Below are 25,636 nucleotides of genomic sequence, written 5' to 3'. Positions count from 1 at the left end.
TATTGTAATTACTTTAAACATACCATGTGAAACCATAGCTTCTATTGTTGATGATCCTCTTGTATCCCCTTCCTGTGGTTGTATCCACACTATCACTGTATCTTGTCTGAGTACATTGGAAACTGTATATACTGGTATTAGAACTTGGGAAATGAAAGGGAATATCAAAATTGAGAGACAAAGGATAAAAAGACAAACGACTACAAAAGCAATACTTGCAAAACCATTTGATGTAAACCAACTGAACAACTCATGGGGGGAGAGGGAAAGGGGAAGGGGGAGGGGAAAATGAGGGAGGAGTTAACAAACAGTACAAGAAATGTACCCAATGCCTAACATATGAAACTGTAACCTCTCTGTACATCACTTTGACAATAAATAAGATAAAAAAGATCAGCTAGAACCAATCATATATTATTCCAGAAATAAGAGATGTGATACACTTGTGTTGTCATTTTATGAAAGTAACTAGAGATAAGTGAAAAATATAGTGCTCTTCTTAACAGTTATGAAAGCGTACTGTTGCAATTAAAATAACAGTCTTGGTATAATTATATAAATTCATAAAATAGAATCCACTGAAACACACCTAATGCTTAGAACATGGCTGACATTATTGTCATAGATTATGTACAAAATCGTAATTATTAGAGAAAAAGTATACAAGTCATTTGTGGAAATTAAGAATGAGAAAAAAACTTAAAAACATACTTTTGAGTGTTAAACAAGGAAAAAAGACCTTATTAAAATGGGATTACATTTTTCTTAATCTTTAGGTTATGCATTGAAATTTTTGTCACTTAACATAGTAATTTATGTGTGCAGTGTATCTTGATCTATGTCATTCCTTCGACATTTCAATCCTCCATCCTCCCTAGTTCATCCTTCTATCGTTCTTCTCTTTACCCACCCTGAAAATACCAATTTCCTAGTACTCATGATGCTCGGCTTTGACTATTTATGTTCTCTACAGATTCTATTATCCTCCAGTTAATTCATTTATAACTACTGAAGTGCCACCAAGAGTGCTTAGTTCTGGATTTACTTTCTATTTCTCATGGGAAAACATGCAACTTGCATTTCCCTGGGGCTGGCTTATTTCACTTAACATAATCCTCCACAGCCTTTCCAATTCCTTACGAATAGTTCAATGTTATTTTTTTTTCTGATAGATGCGTGAGAAAAGGGGCAGGGTTGGAGTGGTGGGTAAGAATGTTGAATGGAGTGATATTGATCAAGCGGTATTGTATTTATAAACTGCTGTTGAAAGACAACTCCTTTGCATGCCTGAAATATATTTTTTAAAATATTAAAATAGGATTGCACAAATATATTTTTATATTTTACACACTTATATAACATCCTAAACAATACTTAAATGTAAATGGACATTGTTATTAATAAGTACTTATAATAAAAGGATATGAGAAAGAGTATAATGGGAAAGTGACTCACCAAGATTCACTGTATGCAGAAATGGACATGTTAAGATGAAAGCTCTTGTAATGTTAACACACAATTAGAAATGGTAGGTTTGTAGTGCTAACATTAAAAAATGGCAAGATTTTATAATGCCTTTATGTGAACACTTAGATATTATATAAAAATACAAAATAAATGTTCCAGATAAATAATGTGCAAAGGCTTTGAACAGACAATTCACCAATTTTCCTCATGAATAGTAATGCATAAATATCTGAAAAATACTTGACCTAAAAATATATTGTAAGATAACTTTTAGATCTGTGTATTGGAAGTTGATCATAGAGTTAAAAAAACATCTGTTAATGTAAGAGTTAATTCATCCATCTGTATACACTAAAAGCCGTTATACATTTTGATTTCTATAAATTTTTTAATCATGAAACTATATAAAATGGGGATGTTTCCTATAAAATTTATGACAGAATCTTTCAATATAGTAGACTACTTGTAAGGATGAAAATAATGAGTTGCCATATGAAGTTGAATCTCCTGAAAATGAAACCTAAATATTATAAAGAACACTTAAGGAAATGTAAAATATATAATCAAGAAAAAAATAGTCTGAACTAATTTTATAATATAATAATGTGTGTATTTGTGTTTTTATGTTCCATGGTTGGCTCTCCTTTGCTTTGTTCTCCTTTGTTTTGTTCAATGTCAAAATTCTTCTCTTTGTTTTCGGTGATACTGGAGTTTGAGATCATGACTTTATGCTGACTAGGTAGGTTTGCTACACGTGAACCTCACTTTCATTCTTTTGCTGTTATTTTGAAGTAGAGTTTGGCCTGCCACTCCTGGACCATGACCCACTACTTTCATGCATTTTCTTGGCTTGGGTAGTAGGTAGTTGCCAACCCAACTAGTTTTTATCCACTGAGTTGGAGTCTCATGATTCTGTTTTAAGGAGCTGTCCTAGAATTTTAATCTAACTCAACTCAGTCCACCATATACCTAGGTGAAAGTGTGTTCTACCACACACAGCTATTAGATTAGAAGGGGATCCCACAAATTGCTACCAGGAGTAAATTTGAACTGTGGTACCCCTGATCTCAACCTCCAAAGTAGCTAAGATGACAGGCATGAGTCACTGTGTCCAGCCCAGAATTCTTTTGGTGGAGAAGACAGTATTGGAGTTGAACCCAGGTCCTAGTAAATGGTAGACTAGCGCTGTGGTCTTATTTTGGAGACTGAGTCTAGGCAATGTTTCTGCCCAGTGTGGCCTCAAACTAGGATTTTCCAAATCTCACACTCCCGAGTAACGAAAATTATAGGCATGAGCCACTGGTCCCTTTGCTATATAATTATTCTTCATGAAAGAACTCAGTTCACCAGTGTATTCCTTTGAAAGAAAACCTAGTTTTCAAAGATAATTGGCAGTGAGGTTTCAAATTTCATTGGAAAATAAGAAAATTAAATTCATAATGTATTATACAAAGAATTTCTTGATAAATGCCTTTAGATACCATACTCTCTTAAGCTCTTGCCAACTTTTGAACCATAACCTACAGCTTCCAAAAGTCTTCTCATTTTTTTACATGCAGAATAATTGAAGAGAAACTTAGTTGAAAAAATGTAATTTGAGCTAAATTTTATATTAGAGTGAATAATTCAATTTTAGCTATATTTTAGTTATGAGAAATCATTTAATATCTTTGTCTTTACCTCCCTCTCTTTCTGTTTCTCCATATTTATATTTGCATTCCCCTACAAGTAAATACATAAATTTATAAACTGACATATTTAACAAACATATATTCCTGTGTATAGGAATTAAAATTATACCACAAGGACATTAAAAACTATGTTTTAGTGGTTAAATTGCAATTTTAACATTTCGGCAATTTATTAATGGTCTCTTATATGTACATATAAGTATATGTATATATAAACATACGTACATATATATATATATACATACATGCATATATATCAGAGATCATCAGTAAAATTTAGTTTTGTTGACTTAGGATAATGACAGTTGAGTAAATTTAAGTGACTCCCTACAAATATTCCCAAAGATGAAAAGCAGATTAGAGCACATATACAACAGCTTTCTATAATGCCAGTTTTCAACCTTTCTGAGATACATGGGACAGTATATATTTCCAATTATGTTATATAATAAGCATACTAGATTCCAACAGAACTACTGCTGTTACTCTTAATTGCCATATGTTTATGGATTTAGATGGCAGGGTCTGAGATGATTAAAAAATACTCCACAGAGAAGACATATGGGAAACTACAATAAATTAAACAACAAGAAAACTTGAGCCAGAGCAAGAACACTTGATAATCAGTACTAAAATACTGACCCGGGTTTGGGACTTGACATTTCATAGAACTGAGTATAGAAAAAGGAATGATATGGTAAGTGAATGAGACTGAAAGAATATGCAATTTGAGGGAAAATAAAATACAGGAAGGGAGATACTAGAGGCATTCCAGCATTTAGAAATACCAAGCATGCCAGAGAAATAAAAAAGGTTCATTTTATATGCAACCTGTGCCTTTCCCCTAGCCCATCATGTGAAGTACCACCTAGGGAATGGAGACTCATGGAAGGAAGAGAATACTCTTTGACCTGAAATCTGCCAGGGAGAGAGGTCCAACATTGTGTGCAGAGTGACTCTAAAAAAATGTAGAAACAATTAACACAGCAGGTCAGTTGGAACCCCACAACAAATACAGACCAAGAAAATTAGCCTGTTCATACTTCAAGCTGAAACAAATTTTAAAAGTTGGAAATATATAAATTGCTGTCTATATTTTTACACAGATATATTTTAAAATTTGTAATCAGAAAATAAAAGTAGAGAAATGATAGAAAATGCAATAATAATAATTAAGGAAAAATTAACAGGAAAAAAAACCCTTAAAATTTCCAAATAAGCCAAATAATTTTCAAAAAGTTCAAGTAGAATTCAAATAAATATTTCATAGAGAATATAAAATAGATATTAAGAAGAAACTGAGATACAGAATAAGGCTGGGATATAAGATGAAAATGTAAGAGGAAGAGGTGAAAATGTGGGAAATCAAGACAATATCCTACAGATGTATTTAGAAGCTTTGAAAAATAAAATTAAAACATTTAAAATTACAGTTCAACAAATTTTCCCATATAATTCTAAACATAAATTTACATCTTCTAAATCTTACCATGAACCTAGGAAATTTCATTCAGAACAATCAATATGAAACATAAAATCCTACTTGTTCATATATATTATAGAATATTCTATAACTGTATACTTCTATGTGATGGGCATGCAAAACCACTGAAATGATAACTTTTCAGTAGCCATTCCACCTTCTCATGATTATAATAAAAAATCATTTGTGGTTAGTCTATAGATTGATTCTGAAATTGAGATTTTTTTTTAATTGTACTTGTGTGACTTGCAAAAGCTTAGGGATCTTATTGTAATATTTCCACCTATTTGTCTGATGAATTTCCATCATAGTTATTCCCTCTGCTACTCTGAAAGTGAATATTAACATAGTTTCACTGCTACGGTGTAAATAAAGTTGAGATAGAAAACACTTATGAGCAAATAAATTCTAGTAGAAATCAAAATTCTATTTTTGACATAATTCCATGTACCATACATGTAAGTAAAAACCCACATACCATGCAAAGAAACTTAAGAATTTCATTGACTGATTGTAGAGATTTTACCAGAAGACAGCTTAATTAATAAAACAATTGAAAAGAAAATAATTTTACTGATTTCTAATTTGTTATTTGCATTTATCGAAGTATCTACACTAAATAGTAGGGCAGTAAAAGAAGCCTTATTAAAAAATATGAGTACCCCCATACCTACTTTCCCCCTAAACACACATAAAAGAAGAAAAAAATAACAATAATTTTTAAAAAATCAGGTGTTGGTGATTCATGCCATACTCAGGAAGTCAAAATCTGAGCATCAGCATTCAAAGTCAGTTGGGAAGGATGTAAGGATGCCTTAAGATAAGAGGAAGGACAAGATTCCTTTATTAACCTAGGGTAGTTTTCCACAAAAATAATGTAAAGAGTCCTGAGCTGCCTCTGTAGCCATTGCTGCTGTTCAACACCCTATGCCCCATGCACTGGATCCCATGCCTAGCACCCAGAAAGTAGAGAAGGTGAAGGGAGGGTCTCTTGGCTATTTGCACCAGCCAAAGCTGAAAGTTGCCAAATGCAGTCTGACAGAGATCCATCTGGTAATTCACACCCCACCACTGGGCTTCCCAACAATCTCTGAGTCCAAATGCATAAATCAATGAAAGTTTTCAAAATTCAGGGAAAAGCAAGAACAAGTCAAATCAAAAAGCTAAGAACAATCCAGAGAAGGGACCTAGTGAGAATAAAGAAGCCATATTGGTATCTGACAAAATAGATTTTTCATTGAAATCAGTACAGACACAAGGATGATCCTCACATATTAATAAAGGGAATGAACCATAAGGAGGAAATCACAGTAATCAGTATGCATGCACGAAATGAAGGAGCACCTAAACACATTAAAAAAATGCTTTTGAACTTACAGACATGATAGACCCCAACATAATAATAGTGGGAGATTTTAACAGTCCACTTTCATCAAAGGACAAGTCAGTCAAATAAAAGATAAATGAAGAGGCCTCTGAAAGAAATGACACTATAATCTAAATGGACTTAACAGATACCTATCTACAGAGTATTCCACCCAACAATGGCTCAACTCATATTATTCTTAGCAGCGAATGGAATATTATCATATCATGGGACAAAGAATCTAAGAATCTAAGAAGAATATTTAGATAACTCCCTGCATCTTATCTGACCACAATGTAATTAAACTAGTTCTCAATGACAAAACATATTGCTGAAAACAGTGGAACACATGGAGACTGAATAACAACCACCAAATAGCACATGAGTCACTGAAGAAATAAAGGAAGAAATTAGAATGGTCTTACAATTCAATGAAAATGAAAACACATAATGATGGAACCTCTGGGATACAGCAAAAAACAATGCCCAGGGGAAAGTTTATTGCTCTTAGCTCACACATAAAACAAAAAAGCTCAAGTAAATAAGTTCATGATGCATGCAAACAAAACTTAAAAAAAAACAACAAAACAAGAACAAACCAAATGAAAACCACTTGGAGAGAGTTTGCAAAGATTAGAGTTGAAACTAAAGTACTATAGACTAAAAAATCTATACATAAAATCAATGAAACAAAAAGCTGGTTCTTTGAAAAAATAAGAAAATTGACAGTTCACTAGCAAGACTGATGAAAACAAGAGATGAGATTCAAATAAATAAAATTAAAGATACCACAGGAAACATTTAAACAAACATCTAAGAAATCCATACAATTATAAAGAATTGCTTTCAAAATCTATACTCAAGTAGGAAAGAAAATCTAGTAAGAATGGATAAATTTCTGAAGACACGCAAGCTGCCTAAGCTGAGCCAAGAAAATATAAACCAGTTAAATAGGACCATATCATGAAATGAGATTGAAGAGGTAATCAAAAATCTTCCAACAAGGAAAAGCCCAGATCCTGATGGAATCACAGTTGAATTCTGTAAGACTTTTAAAAATAAAGTAACACCAATACTCCTCAAACTTTCTGTGAAATAGAAACAGAAGGATTAATTGCAAACTCCTTCTATGAAGCCAATATCTTGCTTACCTACAAATCAAATAAGGATCCAACAAAAAGAATGATAGACCAACTTCTCTGGTGAACACAGATGCAAAGCTTTTCAATATAATACTTAACAATAGAAACCAGAAACAAAAATAATCATACATTATGACCAAGTAGGCTTCATCCCACAGATTCAAGATTGTCTTAACGTGTGTAAATTAATAAATATAATTCACCATGTCAACAGAGCCAAAGACAAGAAACACATGACCATCTCAACAGATAAATAAAAAGCCTTTAACAAAATGCAAGATACATTCATGTTAAAAGGTTTGGAGAGGGCTGGGAATATGGCCTAGTGGCAAGAGTGCTTGCCTCCTACACATGAAGCTCGGTTTGATTCCCCAGCACCACATATATGAAAAACGGCCAGAAGGGGCGCTGTGGCTCAGGTGGCAGAGTGCTAGCCTTGAGCGGGAAGAAGCCAGGGAAGGTGCTCAGGCCCTGAGTTCAAGGCCCAGGACTGGCCAAAAAAAAAAAAAAAAAAAGGTTTGGAGAGGCTAGGAGTAAAATAAATATTCATTAAAATAATAAAGGTTATATATGAAAGACCAACAGACAACATCATATAGAATGGGGAAAAATTAAAACCATTTCACCTAAAATCAGAAACAGGCAAGGATATCCGTGGTCTCTACTCCTCTTCTTTATAGTTGTAGAATTCTATTCTCAAGCTGTTCATGCATGTAAATTCAATATTGTAAAAATGCTCATATTTCCCCCAAACTGTATAAAAATTCAATGCAATCCACATCAAAATGCCACTGAAGTTCTTTACCAAGATAGACAAAAGATTCCAAAAATTCATATGAACTAACAAAAGACATAGAATAGGCAAAGCAATTCTAGACAATAAAAGTAATATGGAGGGGGCTGGGAACATGGCCTAATGGTAGAGTGCTTGCCTCGTATACATGAATCCCTGGGTTCAATTCCTCAGCAGCACATATATGGAAAAAGCCTGAAATGGAGCTGTGGCTCAAGAGGTAGAGTGTTAGCCTTGAGCAAAAAGGAAGCCAGGGACAGTGCTCAGGCCCTAAGTTCAAGCTCCACTACTGGCAAAAAAAACAACAACAAAGTAATGTGGGTTGGATCATAGTAACGGACCTCAAGCTCTACCAAAGAGCTATAATAACAAAAACAGCTTGGTATTGGCACAAAAATAGACCCCCAAATCAATAGCACACATTAGGAGACCTAGAAATAAAACCAAACACTTATTGTTATCTGATATTTGATAAGGGAGGCAAAGACATACAGTGGAAAAAAAAATAGTCTATTCAATAGCTAGTGTTGGGAGAACCGGGCATCCACACCCAGAAAACTAAAAGTGGACCCCTGTTTGTCTCCATGCACTAATATCAAATTCAGCTAACAGACCTGGATTAGATCTTTAGCAGCAATACATCAGACAAAGGCCTAATATCCAATATATACAAAAAATGAACCTCTCCCAAAGATAATAAACCAAATAAATGCTAAATGGGTAAGAGAGCTAAGGAGAGACTTCTCAGAAGAAGAGATAAAAATGGTAAAAGAGCCCTGAAGAAATGCTCATCATCCCTGGACATAAAGGGAATGCAAATCAAAACAATTCTGAGATCTCATCTCACCCCAGTTAGAGTGGCGAACATTGTAAATTCAAACAACAGCAAATGTTTATGGGGATGTGGGGGAAAAGGAACCCTATTGCACTTCGGTGGGAATGCAAACTAGTGCAACCACTCTGTACAGAAATCTGGAGGTTTCTCCCAAATCTAAACATAGAGCTTCCCTATGACCCATCCATAGCACTCCTGGGCATCTACCCTGAACATCATGAGCCAGGATAACTTAAAGACACCTGCACATCCATATTCATTGCCACATTATTCACAATAGCCAAGATATAAAAATAACCCAGATGCCCTTGCAATAGGTAAGTGGATTCAAAAACTGTGGTACCTGGGGCTGGGAATGTGGCTTAGTGGTAGAGTGCTTGACTAGCATTCATGAAGCCCTGGGTTCTATTCCTCAGTATCACATACACAGAAAAAGCCAGACGTGGCACTGTAGCTCAATAGGTAGAGTGCTAACCTTGAGCAAAAAGAATCCAGGGACAGAGCTCAGGCCCTGAGTCCCAAGGCCCAGAACTGAAAATAAAAAACAAATAAACAAAAAATATGGTGCCTGTACACAGCCATTGGAAAGAAAAAAAATAATGTCATTTGAAGGAAAATGGATGGAACTAGAAGAAATTATGTGAAGTGAGGAAAGCCAAGATCAGATATATGAGTGTATGTTCTCTCTGATACTCAGAAATTAGATCTAAGACACTAGGATATGACAAATTATACAGGATTCCAGATACTCACATACAGTGAGTGCAAAAGAGGATATTCTTTGGAGAGAAACACACAGGCACAATATGTACATGCCTCTTCACACACACACACACACACACACACACACACGAAGGAAAAAAGTTCATATATATAGAGTGTGTGTGTGTGTGTGTGTGTGTGTGTGTGTGTGTGTGTGTGCTTAAATATATGTTTCCAAGTTATGGAAACAATAGATCTGTCTTTTCTATTTTTATTTTTTGATGATTTTTTTCGACTTTATGTATGATGTATTCAAGTATATATCTTTGGGTGGGCAGGAAGGAAGGTACAGAACTAAAGGGAAAAGGTACAAAAATGCAGCAGTGGAGCTCACAGGACCTGGAAGAAAGTGAACTATACAACTCATGGGTGAAGCTGGGAGAGAGGGACTGGAAGAGAGTAAGAAACAGAAGACACTGTACAAATGGAAATGTACTCATTACCTGACTCGTGTAATTGTAATCCCTCCATTAATCACCTTTACAGTAACAATAAAATAATTTTTTTTAAAAAAAGACTATATGTGAAACTCTTATCTCCAATTCTAGATGTAGGCCACTGGATCAAGTGTGGAGCACCAGCCTTGAGCAAAAAGCTAGGCAAAAAGGACCAGATGCCAACCAGACTTGTACCTGCACACACACACACACACACACACACACACACACACACACACACACACACAATTCATGAACAACAAAAACTGATTTATAATGATACTTGAAGCATTAACATATTAATTAATATAAAAGGCATCAATGTAAGAGGCAAATGATCAAGACAGACTTTTTAGAATTCTGAATTCTGATTGTGTTGGGTTGAGGGGAAACATGGAAGAAGAGTGATGGGATAAAATGTAAAAAAAAAAAAAAGAAATGTAAAAGTGTTAACAACATCCAGGAAAGCATATTAGCTAAATGATATTTATTTACTCTCTTAAACCCAAAATTTATACCAGTATATGTAGTAGTGCATGAACATATTACATATACATATAGATATATGTGTATGTTATATGTTATATAACAGTACATTATATTTATATATACATCATATAAAAGTATAGATAGGTTCAATGACTAATGCATACTGAGTGAATTAATGATTTAAAAACATCTTGAATTCAAAAGAAACAAGGAATGAACAACTGAATATTTCAAAGTATAGCTTGAACTCAAGAAGCTCAATCCTGTGTTCATTTGTTTATTAACCCATGTTTAGATACTAGGCATTGAAAATTCAGATTTTAATCTTAAACCTCATGTGACACTAAGAATAGTCATGAAACTAGAACTGAGATACGTGGAAAAATCCAGGAGTAGGCTTTGGAAAAGTAAGCTAGAGAAAATGTTTTTGTTCCAATGAGAAGCTAGAAGTTTTAGCAGGGAAGATGCTTTATCCAAGAACCTGGTCAAACAAAGGACTTGGCTGGAAACCAATGTGGGCAAATCTGTGATCCACTGAAATCAATGGATTTTCAATACTGAACTGGGGAAAAGGATGAAGAAAAAAAGTTCAGGAAGATGCAGGGAGAAAATGGATGCAAGAAACATGCCCATTACAGTGTAGCTCACATTTATTATCCTAGTTATTCGGGAGGCAGAAATATTTGAACTGTGGTATAAAGCCAGCCCACGCAGACAAATCAGAGAAATTCTTATCTCCAATTAATCTACAAAATCCAGAAGTATAGAAAAGCTTAAGCTGTAGAAGGCCAGTAGTATTTCTGATATGTAAAGATAATAAGCTCATTGGAATGTTTTTTAATTATAAGCAAATTAATACAATTAAGATTCATTAATAAGACAAGAACCAGAAGCCAGTGGCTCAAATCTGTAATCCTAACTACACAAAAGACTGAGCTCTGAGAATTGCAGTTGAAGCCAGCTGGGGCAAAAATGTATGTGAGACTCTTATGTCTCAGGAAAGGGGAAGTGGCACTATGGCTCAAAGTGGTAGGGTGCTAGTCTTGAGCTGAAAGCTCAGGGATAGTGCCCAGGCCATGAGTTCAAGAGTTCAAGCCCCATGACTGACAAAAAGAAGACAAGAAAAAAGGTACCTTTTACATTTTTTTCCTTAAGGAAATCAATAACTAAACTGGAGCAATTGATTATATAAATAGATATCAATATGTTTGGTAGAGAAACATCTGAAGTCATTAAAAGGTAGTCAATTGCAAACATATAATTTTTCATTTACCTTGAATCCTAACACATTTACTAGGAAATAATTGAACAAATATTCCTTTTACAGGTTCAGGGCAAACAATTGAGTTAGATTTACCTAAAATTCTAAGTTGGCAATGAATTTGCAGGAGAATTGGAACTAGTAGAAAGAAAGGTTATGTTGAAATCACAGACCTGGTAGAGACTAGGAAAGATAGGAAATGAGCCCAAGTGGAAAGATAAGAGCATGTCACCTCAGAGAGGGTGTGGCTGGACTGGTCTGAAGTTTTTCCAGCTCTGTCTGTCCCGTTCCCTTAAAGAAATTAATGTTTTAGTGTTGACATACTTTTAATCTGATTAGATCTGATTCTGCCACCTCAGCAACTTTGAAGTTACTGTAAGCAGATAGCTAGGGTGATAGAAGAGAATTTACACCTCCATGAAGTAAGATCCCATTGGAAAACAGACACATTTCATGTTTTGCAAAACCTAGCCACTCCAACATCCTCACAACCTACAAATGTTACTGCTTCAGCCATTCAACAAACAGGGATATGGTGTTCTGGAGTTGCAAGAAAGGTCCAATAGCAAAGTTGAAATTTAGAATCATAATCTACTGTGTCTGAACTTAATCCAGAGTCAACTAAATTGCAGTTTGTATGTGATATTGCAGGTTTATATGATAAATCTACAATTGTTATGAAATGGTTCGAACTTTGTTATTTACTTCTTTTTTAGACCTCCAATTCTGTTCTAAGTGACTTTCCCCTAGCATTATAAGGTTTTCTGACTTAAGAAAACATATGTGTCTGTATATATATATATATATATATATATATATATATATATATTTGCTATTCCTTACTTCTAACTCAATATTTCTCTTTTAAAAAATGTATTGTCAAGGTAATGTACAGAGGGGTTACAGTTACGTACGCAAGGTAGTGAGTACATTTCTTGTCAAACTTGTTACCTCCTCCATTTTTCTCCCATTATTTCTCTTATTGAAGGTATCTTAACTATTTGTAGCAAGCACACAGACTTGGGGATATAGATATAGGTGGCACAGTGTTTATGAGCCCATAATTTCCCACATACTATCCTTTATATAGATATTTAAGTGGCCACATAGTTAAAATAATAGAAAGAAAATTATGCAATTTTTATGTTTTCTAAAGTTTTAATTTATGCTCTGTTTCCTCACTTTCTTCAAGTACTATTTTATTAATTAAGGCTTTACAGTAATAATAGTTAAACTTGATGAGCTCTACTATGTGTCAACCCATGACAAATAACTTTCTTATTTTTATCCTGGTTGATCATTATTACTTAGTTGGTTGATTATTATATTTTCTCTCTTGTTGCAAAAGGAATGGAGTTCAGATAAATTGTTCACAAAAGCATAATCAAAGTTGGTTTTGAATTGACAATAGTCCAATTTCAGAATGTAGGATGGCATTGCCAGTCTTCTTTACCCTGTGCTAAATACAGAGCAAGAACCAGCCTTTTCCCCAAGAGGAAAACAAATAGATACCTTAGAAGCACTAGTATTTGTGCAATGTGGTGGGCTTCTAGCTGCAAATATTAGGATTTTTTTTTTTTTTTTTGCCAGTCCTAGGCTGTGAACTCAGGGCCTGAGCACTGTCCCTGGCTTCTTTTTTTGCTCAAGGCTAGCACTCTGCCACTTGAACCACAGCACCACTTCTGGCCATTTTCTGTATATGTGGTGCTGAGGAATCGAACCCAGGGCCTCATGTATACGAGGCAAGCACTCTTGCCACTAGGCCATATTCCCAGCCCTGTTAGGATTTTTAAACAGAGGAAGTGTAAGTGGAAAAGACAGTTAACAAGCAAGGAAAGTATGAATAAATGAAGTTTACATTACACTTTGAATGAGATGTGGGAGTTGATTCGTGAAGGCATAAGTGAGAAAAATCCACAAAAATGGAGACCATAAATTTGGAAATGAGCCAGATTTATGTAGAGGCTCTAAAAAAATTGCATAAAGGAAAAAATAAAGATGTGTGTGAAGAAAGTGTTAGATTTTTTAAAGGCCTTTAGAAATAGATGAAGGTTTTTAATTATTAATTTATCTGTAATAAAGATTTTAAACTATTTTAAACTAGTCATGCAAAGATGTTTCAATTCACCATGTCAGTTTGTCAGTATAATTCATCTGGGTCAATGTCACCATTCTCTCCCATCTCTTCCATCCTCCTTCATCTCCTTATGCTATTTGGTTCCACTTTCACATATATACATGGAATGAGGATTTTAACTTTTATGGAGTAGAATATAAAGGATTACAGTTGTGTGAATGACAGAAATGAAAGACAAATAATGAGGTGAGATTTGGAAGTTTTGTTATGAGCTTAATAAGTCCATAGGCAGTACTATACCACAGATTGAAATAAATGAGGTTTATAAAACTTGGTATGGGGGCTGGGGATATAGCCTAGTGGCAAGAGTGCCTGCCTCGGATACACGAGGCCCTAGGTTCGATTCCCCAGCACCACATATACGGAAAACGGCCAGAAGCGGCGCTGTGGCTCAAGTGGCAGAGTGCTAGCAGCCTTGAGCGGGAAGAAGCCAGGGACAGTGCTCAGGCCCTGAGTCCAAGGCCCAGGACTGGCAAAAAAAAAAAAAAAAGAACTTGGTATGGCCATTTCTGAGCATTGGTAGATATCCTTTCAACACATATCATTGAAACTTCTTTTACCTTGAAGACATAGAACAGATTTTATAGTGTTATTTATAAAATTATCTATCTTTCCTAAAACTTTGAATACATCTTTACTCTGCAACTTTGAGCATCATATGTATTGATATGGGAAAAAAGAGTTTCTCCAATTTTTGGTGACTTACAATTTCAATAATCACTATCTTGGTAATGGGGTAATGGACTAATTTTTCCTATGCCAAATGTGGACAATCACAAGGTTTGACTAATACCTCTGTACTACTTCACCCCTAAAAATATCAATTGTGTTTATATCTTTACTTAAACCATATGCATAAGTATGAGAATAAAACATTTCACTTCATTTTAATTAATTCTTCAAGAGAAATTTTGTGTGCCTCTCTATATGTACAAGAGCTGAAACTAACTTATTCTGAACACTCAGAATCACGACCAGCAATTCCTTCGTTTTTATATATCTCTAGTACCTCTCAACATGTTCTGAAAGCTATGGTCAGTCAGTTAAGTGTGCCCATCTGTCTGAAAATTAGTAAGCGTTTTGTCACTATATCTTTCTAAAATATGTCCTGTTGCATTCATGTGGGTCTACCTGAACTGTGGCCAATAACTAAATCACTGTGAATAAGTAGAACCTGAGATATCACTGAGCACTACAGAATAGTGATTTTAAGGTTTGAACTTTATCAAACTGAAGGCAAGAGGAGAATACACAAAGATAATCAGGAAGAAGGAATTTATTCATTGAAAGAAGCAGTTATGGATTGAAGCAGTCTCAGAGTGGTGGTGGTTGAAGAACTAGAGAGGGGATATACCATAGGGACTCTCCCACTGAAAAAAGGTTTGTATTGATGAGATATTTCTACTCCACTTACTTGACAAATAGAATGAAATATGAACCTGTTGAGAGATAGGGACTCTCTTAAACTTTATTATACAAGTAGAAACTAAGAATTAAATCTTTCTGGTAGTGTAGTGGGATCATGTAAAACTGTATCTGTTGTTTATCTATGCCTGTTTACAAACTTAGATACATAGTTATTATTGCTTTCTGACGTGAGATTTTTATTTATTTATTTATTTACTTATTTACTTATTTATTTATTTATTTATTGCCAGTCTTGGACTCAGGGCCTGAAGTGCACTGTCCCTGGCTTCTTTTTGCTCAAGGCTAGCACTCTGCCACTTGAGCCACAGCACCACTTCTGGCTGTTTTCTATGTAAGTGGTGCTTGGGAATTGAACCCAAAGCTTCATGTATACGAGGCAAGCACTCTTGCCAAAAGGCCATATTCCCAGCCCCTGATGTGAAATATTTTTATTCCATAGATATTTACAACAAGAAAAAATGTCACAGAGTTCCAGACAGAGGGAACAAGAAATATTATTTTTATGAAGTTTTTTTTTAAGAATCTAGTTCTCTTATTTTAGAATATAAAAGCAGAGGGGCTGGGAATTTGGCCTAGTGGTAAAGTGCTCACCTCATATACATGAAGCCCTGGGTTCGATTCCCCAGCACCACATATATAGAAAAAGCTGGAAATGGTGCTGTGGCTCAAGTGTCAGAGTGCTAGCCTTGAGCAAAAAGAAGCTAAGGACAGTGTTCAGGGTCTGAGTTCAAGCCCCAGGACTGGGAAAAAAACAACAGAATATAAAAGCAGGAAAGTCTAACTTATACATTATGTGTAAATTATGTGAATTATATTTATCACACATATAGTGAAGATATGCAACTATCTAGCAAATGATTTTAAAATTTATTAAATATATAGATAATCTAAAATGTTGTAAATAACTTGAGTGACCCATCAATGTATAATTTTAAATAATGTTTGAAATCAACAGGATTTCCTATTGGAGAAAGAGAAAATTATTTTACTAATTTAGTTGTTTCCTATTACAGAGAAGAATTAGATTTCAGGAGAATGGTGGGTATCAGAACAAGCCTGTGTGTTATTCTCACTGAGAAAATTATTGAAGCTGTAAGAGCCAAAGAGCTTCTTGTGTTAAAAAAAAAAAGAAACAAAGAAATCTATACACTGGATATTAAAATCTATTTAAAAATTTAAGACATTGTAATATCAAATCTCATTTAGCCTGATTTTTCTTACTAAATTATTTATAGATTAATTTATACATTTTTTCTTACAGAAATTTTAATAAAGGCGGTAACACCAGCAATAGTAATGTTTTTTTGGTGGTCCAAGCCATCCCTCCCAAACCCAATTGGACATCACTTGTCTTTATGCAAAATATAGTTGTAGGCCTCTACTATTTTTACTTTGTTTCCTTTCTTCAGAGTAAATCTTAACCTAGAAGATATCTACTCATATTTTCAGCATTGAATTAGTGTAGAAACATAGAAGTTTAACTTCAAATGTCTACTGTGACTCTCACACCTGTTCTGGAGTAAAAATACACAGTAATGACACAATCAAACCAATGAACACTTATGTTATCTTACAGAAGAAGCGGGAACATCTTAAAGAGAAATCACATGAGGATGTCATTAGGGACACTAAAGTAAAAGCAAATAAGTAGATGTATTTCTGCACAGAGTATTTCAAGGTTATATTTTTGTTTCGTAGATTTTTTTATACTCTGCCCTTTGATGGCAATTTAAGAGAAAGGAGTGAGACAATTCAAAAAGTTTGTGAAATAAATTATTGCAGCATAATTTAAAATTATCCACAATAGTGTATTGCTTAGTTAAATACAGTCTTATGCAACATGAGTATATCTTGAAAGCAAATCCTGTTTCTTCCAAACATGTACTAAGTTGGTTTTTGAGTTGTTTTGTTGGGTTCAGGAAAAGCCACGGGCTTTGTATTTCTCAGTATTTCTCCCTTGTATGAGTAAATTAATCTCTCATTGAATTTCTTCACTTAAATATAAACTGTTATGCATGGTGAAAATTTTCATAGTGCTACCATTTTTTTGTTTCTTTGTTTTTCAGTAAGTGTTGGTTTGGGAATCCAGAACACTTTCATTTAATCCTAAATATTTTGGGATATAGATGCATCACTCATCTTCTCTCTAAGTCAAGATTTTTTTATTTATATCAAAGTCACAAAAGAAAAATCCATTTGATAAAACCATTTGTCATAATTATTTTAGAAATAATGGATATTCAAAAGTATTTGGTGCAGAGTAAGAACTCAGTAATTGGTAACTCTGATATACAAATGATGTTAAATCTGTAAGGAGTCATGGAGAAATGGATGAAACTGGAGATGGTCATATTAAGCAAAACATGTCAGGCTTGGAAGGAAAGAGTCTAAGGTCACATGTTATCCTTCATATTTGGATTGTAGACCCAAAAGATAAATATATAGGACTGAATATATATAATTATATATTATGCTATTTACTATATATATACTATAATATATCATAATATATTGTATATATGTAAATATGCTCTAATATGTATATGTATATATAGTATTTGAATATATAGTATTTGAATATTGTAAATGTGAAGGCAGGGTTTGTTGTCAATACTTTACATACGTGTGTGAAAAATGGGACAATGAACTTGTAATTGGTTGGAGAAGGGAAAAGTGAGAATGCAATAGAGAGAGTGATAGAGGTTGTGAGTATATAAAGGGTATATTGTATGCATATATAGACATGTCAAAATAAAATTGACTTGTACGGTTTACTGATACTAATAATTTACATTTGTGAAAATGGAACCACATATCTTAAATATATAGGTAGGGTTGGCAAAGTAGGGAGAGAATGATGGAAGGGGAGTGAGATTAACCATGATTTGTTGAATTGAAATCCCTTTGTACAACTACTTAAATATAATAAAAATAAAAAGATAAAATTCCCCAAGTCATTGGGTGCCAGTGGCTCACACCTGTAATCCTTGCTACTCAGAAGGCTGAGATCTGAGGATGATGGTTCAAAGTCAGCCCGGGCAAGAAAAGTCCATGTCCAATTAGTCACAGAAAAAGCTGGAAGTGGTGCTGTGGCTCAAATGGTAGAATGCTAGTCTTGAGCACAAAGAGGATCAGGAACAGCACCCAGGCCCACATAAATAAGTAAAAATGTAAGGAAAAAGATGAATACAAACAGGAGAAAAATCCCTAGTACAGAGTCAGGGTGATGACTATAAGTCATCTATTAAAAGAAATAACGTTGAGAAACAAGCAGGCAAAAAGGTCTCTGGTAGGCACTTCTGATAGAGTTCGAAATAGATATTTAAGGCATTTTTTAAACAGGTGTAAACTTTGGTTTGTTTTCCTTTTGGTTTTCCTGGATAAAGAATACCATTGTAAACTAATGCAAGTCTACATGTATAAAACAGGAGGACAGTAGTCTTATTTTATTTTGGTGCATTCCCTAATTACTGTCTAAGTATTCTTGAGGTCTTCCCAATACAAACTACTTGATTAGCAAAGGCAGATTGAAGCAGTGTGAGAGCATGTTTACCAGCTGGCTAGCATGTGTTTGAGGCGTGTTTAATAATAAGTACTGGCTGACCTCGTCTGCAGAACACACATAGTATCAGGGTACTCCAGGCAATTGCAACCCACAGGGAAAAGTCTCTCAGATTTGTAATGGAATACTGAGAGGTGTCAAGGTGAGACACATTATGGAAATGTCACCTGCTCTGACAAGCACGCAGGACATCTGCCCATTGTGCTCCCTTCCCTAGGTTTTTTTTGTGTAATGAAAAAACTCTCCAATGCCAGTGGGGAACTTAAGTTCTTCCAGTCCATCAATGGAAAAGGACATTGTATATTTCAAATTCGACTCATTTGTTATAGCCAGAGGCAGGTACTAAATTGCAATCATTCTTGATAAAAGCAAAACTCATTTAATGTAGCTTCACCAGACATTAACCTAAGGAAAGGAGTGAATGCCCCACAGGAGTCTTTTAATGATTGTATTATCAATGAATGTTAACTTGAGGGTCAGTATGTGTCTATTCTTTTTGAATTTCAATACTTTTAAATTACTGTTTTGGAAAATCTTTTTTCTATCAAATAGGTAAATATTTTGAAATTTGAAAGGCAATGTTCTAACACATTTTCAAGTAATTTCTGTTACTTTTACCTTTTATATCCCTTTATTATATCATCATTAAATTATTTCTCTCTTTTAGATTACTTTCTGTTCTTTGTTTAGTTTTGTTTCAGAAATCTCCAGATGGTTATTTTCTGTAGCCTTCCAAGATTAATTGTCAACACACCTTCTGGTATCTTTTATTACTCTCTGTACCTCTCTGGTCTCAAGGTGAATAGATTGCATTTGTCATCCTTTTTTATTTTCAATCCTTTCTAATCTGTAGTTTGTTTCTCTTATGTTGTCTTCTGAAATCATTCTCTTCATTATCTACTATTCCCTCAATTTTTATTCTAATTTTCCTAACACTTACCTTTGCCCTTTGCCCCTTTCATTTTTGTCAGCCTCTCACGTAGACCCTACCTCTTTATTCTGCTTGTTTAGAAATGAGTGGCTTCTACCATCTCTTGCCATCCTCCATCCTTAGAATTATAAATCATCATCACTCCTTTCCCCAACAACATTGCTTTCTTGTTACAGTTATATCATTCTGAATTTTGCCTGAAACAGAGACTTGAAGGTAGCATGTCACAAAATTGACATTCTCAAGAGTTTTCTATGGAAAAGTGATAGATGACAAATTAATATATAGTTATTGGTGCTGAAAGTGCACAGATATTAGATATCCTGTTGGGATGCTATTTTTAGAGAGGAAGGAAGTATAATTTTAAAGGATATGAGCTAGGTTAGGATATGGAATAAACTTGTGTATAAATGTAACAATGATATTCCTCCCTTCCCACCAAATAACTAATATAAGCTAATAGAAGAAAAAATAGAACACACACCAAATTAAAGGAGGGTTTTAGAATGCCTTGAGAATGGTGATAGGAATTGAGAGAGGACGGCAACAAGCTCAGTGATTTTCTGAGTTATTTAAGGCTGTGTTTAATAACAAGAGGATAAATCAGTAACTATTGGGAGATGTTGAAATGTAAAACATTTCTTCTTATGTGAACCATTTTATGCCACATCATATCTGTCTGTCTTAAGCACACAAAATTATCATTAAAACAATGAAAAGAGCCAAGAGGTGGTCCCTCATTCCTATAATCTTGGCTACTCAGGAGATCTGAGGAGATCTGAGGATCACAGTCCAAAGCCAACAGGACAGGAAAGTTCATAATAATCTTATCTCCAATTAACCACCAAAATCCAGAAGTGGTCCTGTGGCTGAAGTGACAGAGTGTTAACCTTACACAAAAGAAGCTCAAGGACAGCACCTAGGCCCTGAATTCGAGCCCTAGCACCAACACATACACATAAACACGAGGAGGAGGGGGAGGGAGAAGGGGGAGGGGGAGGGGGAAGGGGGTGGGGAGGGGAGGGGGAGGAGGAGGAGGGGGAGGAGGAGGGGGAGGAGGAGGAGGAATTATACTGGATCTTGCAATTCTTCATTTTATACTTGAGACAGGTAAGTAGAAAAGTTTGTTAAGTAAAGAGGACCACATAACAAAGAAGAAAGAAAAGACAAAGTCATACAATTACACCATGTGTGGAGAACACCAACACCTTGTGTGGAGACTAAAGAGCAATTTGGTGCTGGCAGAATGTAAATGGAGGCAGAGAGCAAAGGAAGAGCTGAGGCTTAGGTTGAATTTAAGGATCCAACTTAAAGGCTATTTGAGAAGACTCTGCCTCTGTGTCATAGAAGGAAAAGAACAGAAAGAGAAGATTTGAAAACCACCAAAACGCATACATTGAAAAGAACACACTGCTAATTGGATATAGGAATGAAGGAGAGAATGATTCTAGGGATCTACAGTTAGCAATTAGACATGAGGTGATGTAAGCACCTAAGAAAGAACATGGCTGAAGATACAGCTTTTCTGCTCTTGCTCTCTCACAGTTCTTCAAATAATATTTATAACTTGGATTTTCTAAAGTGCACTATACTTTTGAAAGCTCTCATACATCCATTACTTAATTCAGTCCTCCCAAGAATCCTCTGAAATTGACTGAACAGGTAGTTTTATATGCAATTTTCAGATAAGAGCACTGAAACCTCAACTGTGGAAAAGTGTTTAATGGCAGTCGGCTATTGAAATGTTGAACTTTTTTTTGTTGTTACACAACCTTGGCCTAGTATGACTATCAGGTTGGATAGAAAACCACCTATTATACAGAAATTATTAACTACTTTAGAGTCACCTTCAGTTATATTTATATGTTCACATTAATTTGAATATCATGTTTTGTATATACATCACATATAAACATTTAAGGTATTAGGGATCCCCAGATTGTTCCAAATCTCTTCACATCTGCCTTGCACTCCCTGAGGTATTGTATTCCAGGCACAAATTTTCATTTTAAAAGCAATGTGCAGATGAATCAGGTGCATTGAGTGAGATCTAAATAATCAATATATTTGCAATCATCTTTGGGGTAATATGCAAATATGCACAAATATATTATCTAAAGTATGGTATATGCAGAGGAGGAATCCAGTGGTATATTTCCTTGAATGCCTAACCCAGGTAACTGGAGCATGTGTTGTGGATGGTGAGTGAGGTCAAGGGGAGATAAATGGAGATAAATAAGATAAATGGACACAGGAAAGATAGGCAAATGCAACTATAATATTCAATGTATGTATGTGAATATGAAACCGGGCAACTTAAGGGGATGGGTGGAGTGGGAGAGATCGGGAGTCAGGGAATGAAGATGTAATATTGGTCACTCACCAACTGATAGGTTGAATTGAAACCCCTTTATACAACTTCTAAAGATAAAAAAGTAAAAGTACTTTGAAGTCCAGTAAACACAATATAGAAGAATAACACAGAAATACAATTCTTTTGAATAAATCAGAATGCTTTTTTAATTAGAAAATTAAAAAAAATTATGAAAGCAATGTATAACACGTTCTTTCCCAGGTCCTCCTCTGTACTTAGTCCTACCATAGTTTTTTTTCCTATTTCATTTTTTTTTCTATTTGACTGTTCAGAGCCTTTCTAATAACCTGGTAAAGTTTCATGCAAAAAGCTATGTCTGCACAGTTGCTACAAAACAAATAATTATATATTGAACTAAACCATCTAAAAACTAGAGAAATCTCTTTTCTTGCAGCAGTTAGCAACAGAGGGTGGAATGAGGCTAACAGAAGGCCTTTCTCCATCCACTTTGTTGGGCAAATAGGGAGGTGAACAGGCAGGATTCCCCTATGAATGAACTCTCTTTTTGATGTGTTTGAATCCATTTTGCTTTTGAGTGGGTGTCAAGGAGTGGTTTAGTATGTATTTCTAGGTTGTGTGCATTGCAGAGGGTCCTTCATTGTCATTGCTATTAAAGCAATTCTTCATCTTAAGGTGTAGGATCTAGATGAGGATTCACTATAGAAATTGCTGTTTATGTGGAAGCAAATGGAAAAGAGAACATGGATTGAATTATGATTCATGGAGGAACTTGGCAAGAACTAATTTCATAAAGTAATTGAAGAGACTTGTCAAATCTACTTAGCAGCTTAAAATCTTGGATTGGAAGTGAGAGTTAGCTCAGAATTTATCTCAATATTGTTTATAATAACCCATGTTGGTTCCTTTAATAAAATGCATTCCTCAAGTCCATGGATCCAAAAGGGCATAATATCCTAGAAAAGCAAGTTTGTCCAGTAGCAGTTATCTACTTATATCTAGAGTTTTCTTATATTATTCAAATCTGAATCATCTAAATAATTGTAACGGCCCTATAAACTCTATTCATCTCTCTGATAAATCTCTATAATATAGGTCAGGCTAAATAATTCCCTTTTGAAGCTTCTAGTTTAATTCAAATATGTAATGTGAATAGTTCTATCCAAACTAAAAGGAGAATTTAGAATACTTGTTCTCAAGCTATGTTCAAAGATGCCTGGAGATATATTTAAACACATAATTTTTGCCCCTTCTCTGGACCTACTGAGTCTGAATGTCACAATGCAGCAATGGAGATTATTTTTAGATCGCCCTTTGATTCTGTTATAAACCGTTTTGAAAAATACCAGCTTAAATGCATGATTAATATTTAGAAGCCACTAGAGAAAATAATAGTGTATACCACCCTTTGTGTAATATCCTGCCACTGCTGTGTGCATGAGTTAACCCTAAATATACCACACATCTATAAGATATCCTTGAGTGTTATCCTCTAGAGACCTGGGCATCGGGCAGAGATGTTGCAATAAAATGTACACTTTCAAAACACGTGAAATTAGTTCTCACTGAACTTCTAAGCTGCCCATATGGGATTTGATGTGTGAGTAGGTAGAAGATGAGTTTATGTTTGTCTATAAAATCAAAGAGTACAGAAAAATATATGGCATATGCATTTTTTTAAATATCAGGTAATTTTTTTTTTCTATTGCTTCTTAGGCAAATCCAGTTTTGGTTTCTGAAAATCACCTACTGAAATGTACAGCAAGCAGCCTTACCTTGCTTTTACATCCATTTTATCCTTAACCCCTTGTGCATAATCATTTATGGAATTCTCACTGTAAACAAGGACCCATATGAAAGAAATACGATAACATTCCACTCTCTCGTGTTGGAAATGGAATCAGAAACAGATATATAAACATGTCATTGTCATCCTCAAATACCTCACCTCAAAAGATTGAAACATAAAGCACTCAAAAGTTCTCACTGAAAATCTAATACTTATTATTATAAAGAGGAGGGTGCTTTACTTACTCTTCCCAGTGGAATATGACCAGATCTTTGATCTATTTATTAAATTAGTTGCTTCTGCCATACTACTAGTAGTTGTTGTTGTTTTGGTAGTTGGTTTGTTAAAAGTTTTGTTTGTGTTGGAACTAAGAGCTTGGACTAGGGGCCTGGGTCTGCCCCTGAACTTTTTTTGCTCAAGACCACACTCTACCAATTGAGTCATAGTTACATTTCGGTTTGTTATTGTTGTTTGTTGTTGTGTGTGTGTGTGTGTGTCTGTCTGTGTGGTTAATTGGAGATATGAATCTCATAGAATTGTGCCTGGACTGGCTTTGAATTGAGACTCTCAAACAGATTCCTGAGTAGCTAGGATTATAAGTGTCAGCCACTCTTATCCAACTATTTCAAATTCTCTTTCAAAAATTATTTTATGGTTTTCTTTTTATTCTTATTTTTAAGTTGTTATAAAAAGGCATTGCCATTTAACAAAGCCATTTATGAATAAATATGTCTTGATCAATGTCACCTCATCCCTTTCAATATTCTTAGAATCTATTGAGGTTAACACCAAAAGGAGGCTGGTGACAAGTGAAAAAGGTCAGGCTTTAGAATCTGTGTACTTCCTATATTTTTCCTACGGTGATGTTCCCTTTTCCACATCTCCACTCTTTTCTGTTTAATAGACTTAAAAAATTAATTCATTTCCCATTATCACTCTAATTAGCCTTATTGTTTAGTTTGAAATATGTGATTTGGGTCATAAAGGTAAGTTTTTTGTTCTTGTTGTGGTTTGTTTTGTGTTTTTGTTTTTGTTTTTTTTTAAAGCTGGGCACTGGTGGCTAATGCCTGTAATCCTAGCTACTCAGGAGGTGGAGAAATGAGAATCATAGTTCAAAGCCAGCATGGGCAGGAAGGTCTATGAGTCTTGCATCTCCAATTAACCACCAGAAAACTGGAAGTAGAGCTGTGGTCCAAAGTGTTTGAGTGCTAGCCTTGAACACACAAAACTCAGGGACAGAGCCCAAGCCCTGAATTCAAGCCCCATGACCGGAATATACAAACAAAAAATAAATAAAGAGAGGAACAATATAACTCAAAGGCAGAATTTAGTTGTGAAATAATACCTAGATTCAAACACAAAATCCCATGCCCTGAACACTATACACTTATTGTACAGTGGATATAAATTTGGCTCCAATCTGCTTAAGTAACTAAAGAGAGTATTTTACCTAGTAAAACTGATTTTTTAAATAAAATGAAACATGAGGGAAGACACAACAGTTTCTGATTTGCAGGTATGTGATTCACTTGGCATTTTCCAGCCAGCACTCAGGATTTTGTTTATGGATTGTGGTTTCCTTTCATGAACTTTACTTGGTTAAATTTTTTATTTGAATGAATAATATTTAGGCCACAGGAAATTACAAGTAAGTGTCTATTAAAGGAGTTGTTTGAGGTGCTTACAGTGCATAAATATGGGTTTTATAAACGGCATAAAACTAGCAAATAG

At 34.7% G+C, this 25,636-nt stretch overlaps 1 protein-coding gene across 1 annotated transcript in view; it reads left to right on the top strand.

Annotated features, from left to right (window-relative positions):
* Positions 1-25,636, top strand: part of Ctnna3 (catenin alpha 3) — a 1,259,651-nt gene that overhangs the window by 1,155,144 nt on the left and 78,871 nt on the right. The gene's annotated exons all lie outside the window — the stretch shown is intronic.

This window comes from Perognathus longimembris, chromosome 2 (assembly GCF_023159225.1).
Source record: "Perognathus longimembris pacificus isolate PPM17 chromosome 2, ASM2315922v1, whole genome shotgun sequence".
NCBI lineage: Eukaryota > Metazoa > Chordata > Mammalia > Rodentia > Heteromyidae > Perognathus > Perognathus longimembris.
Note: the sequence above shows the minus strand (reverse complement) of the source record. Positions and strands in the feature narration are given on the sequence as shown.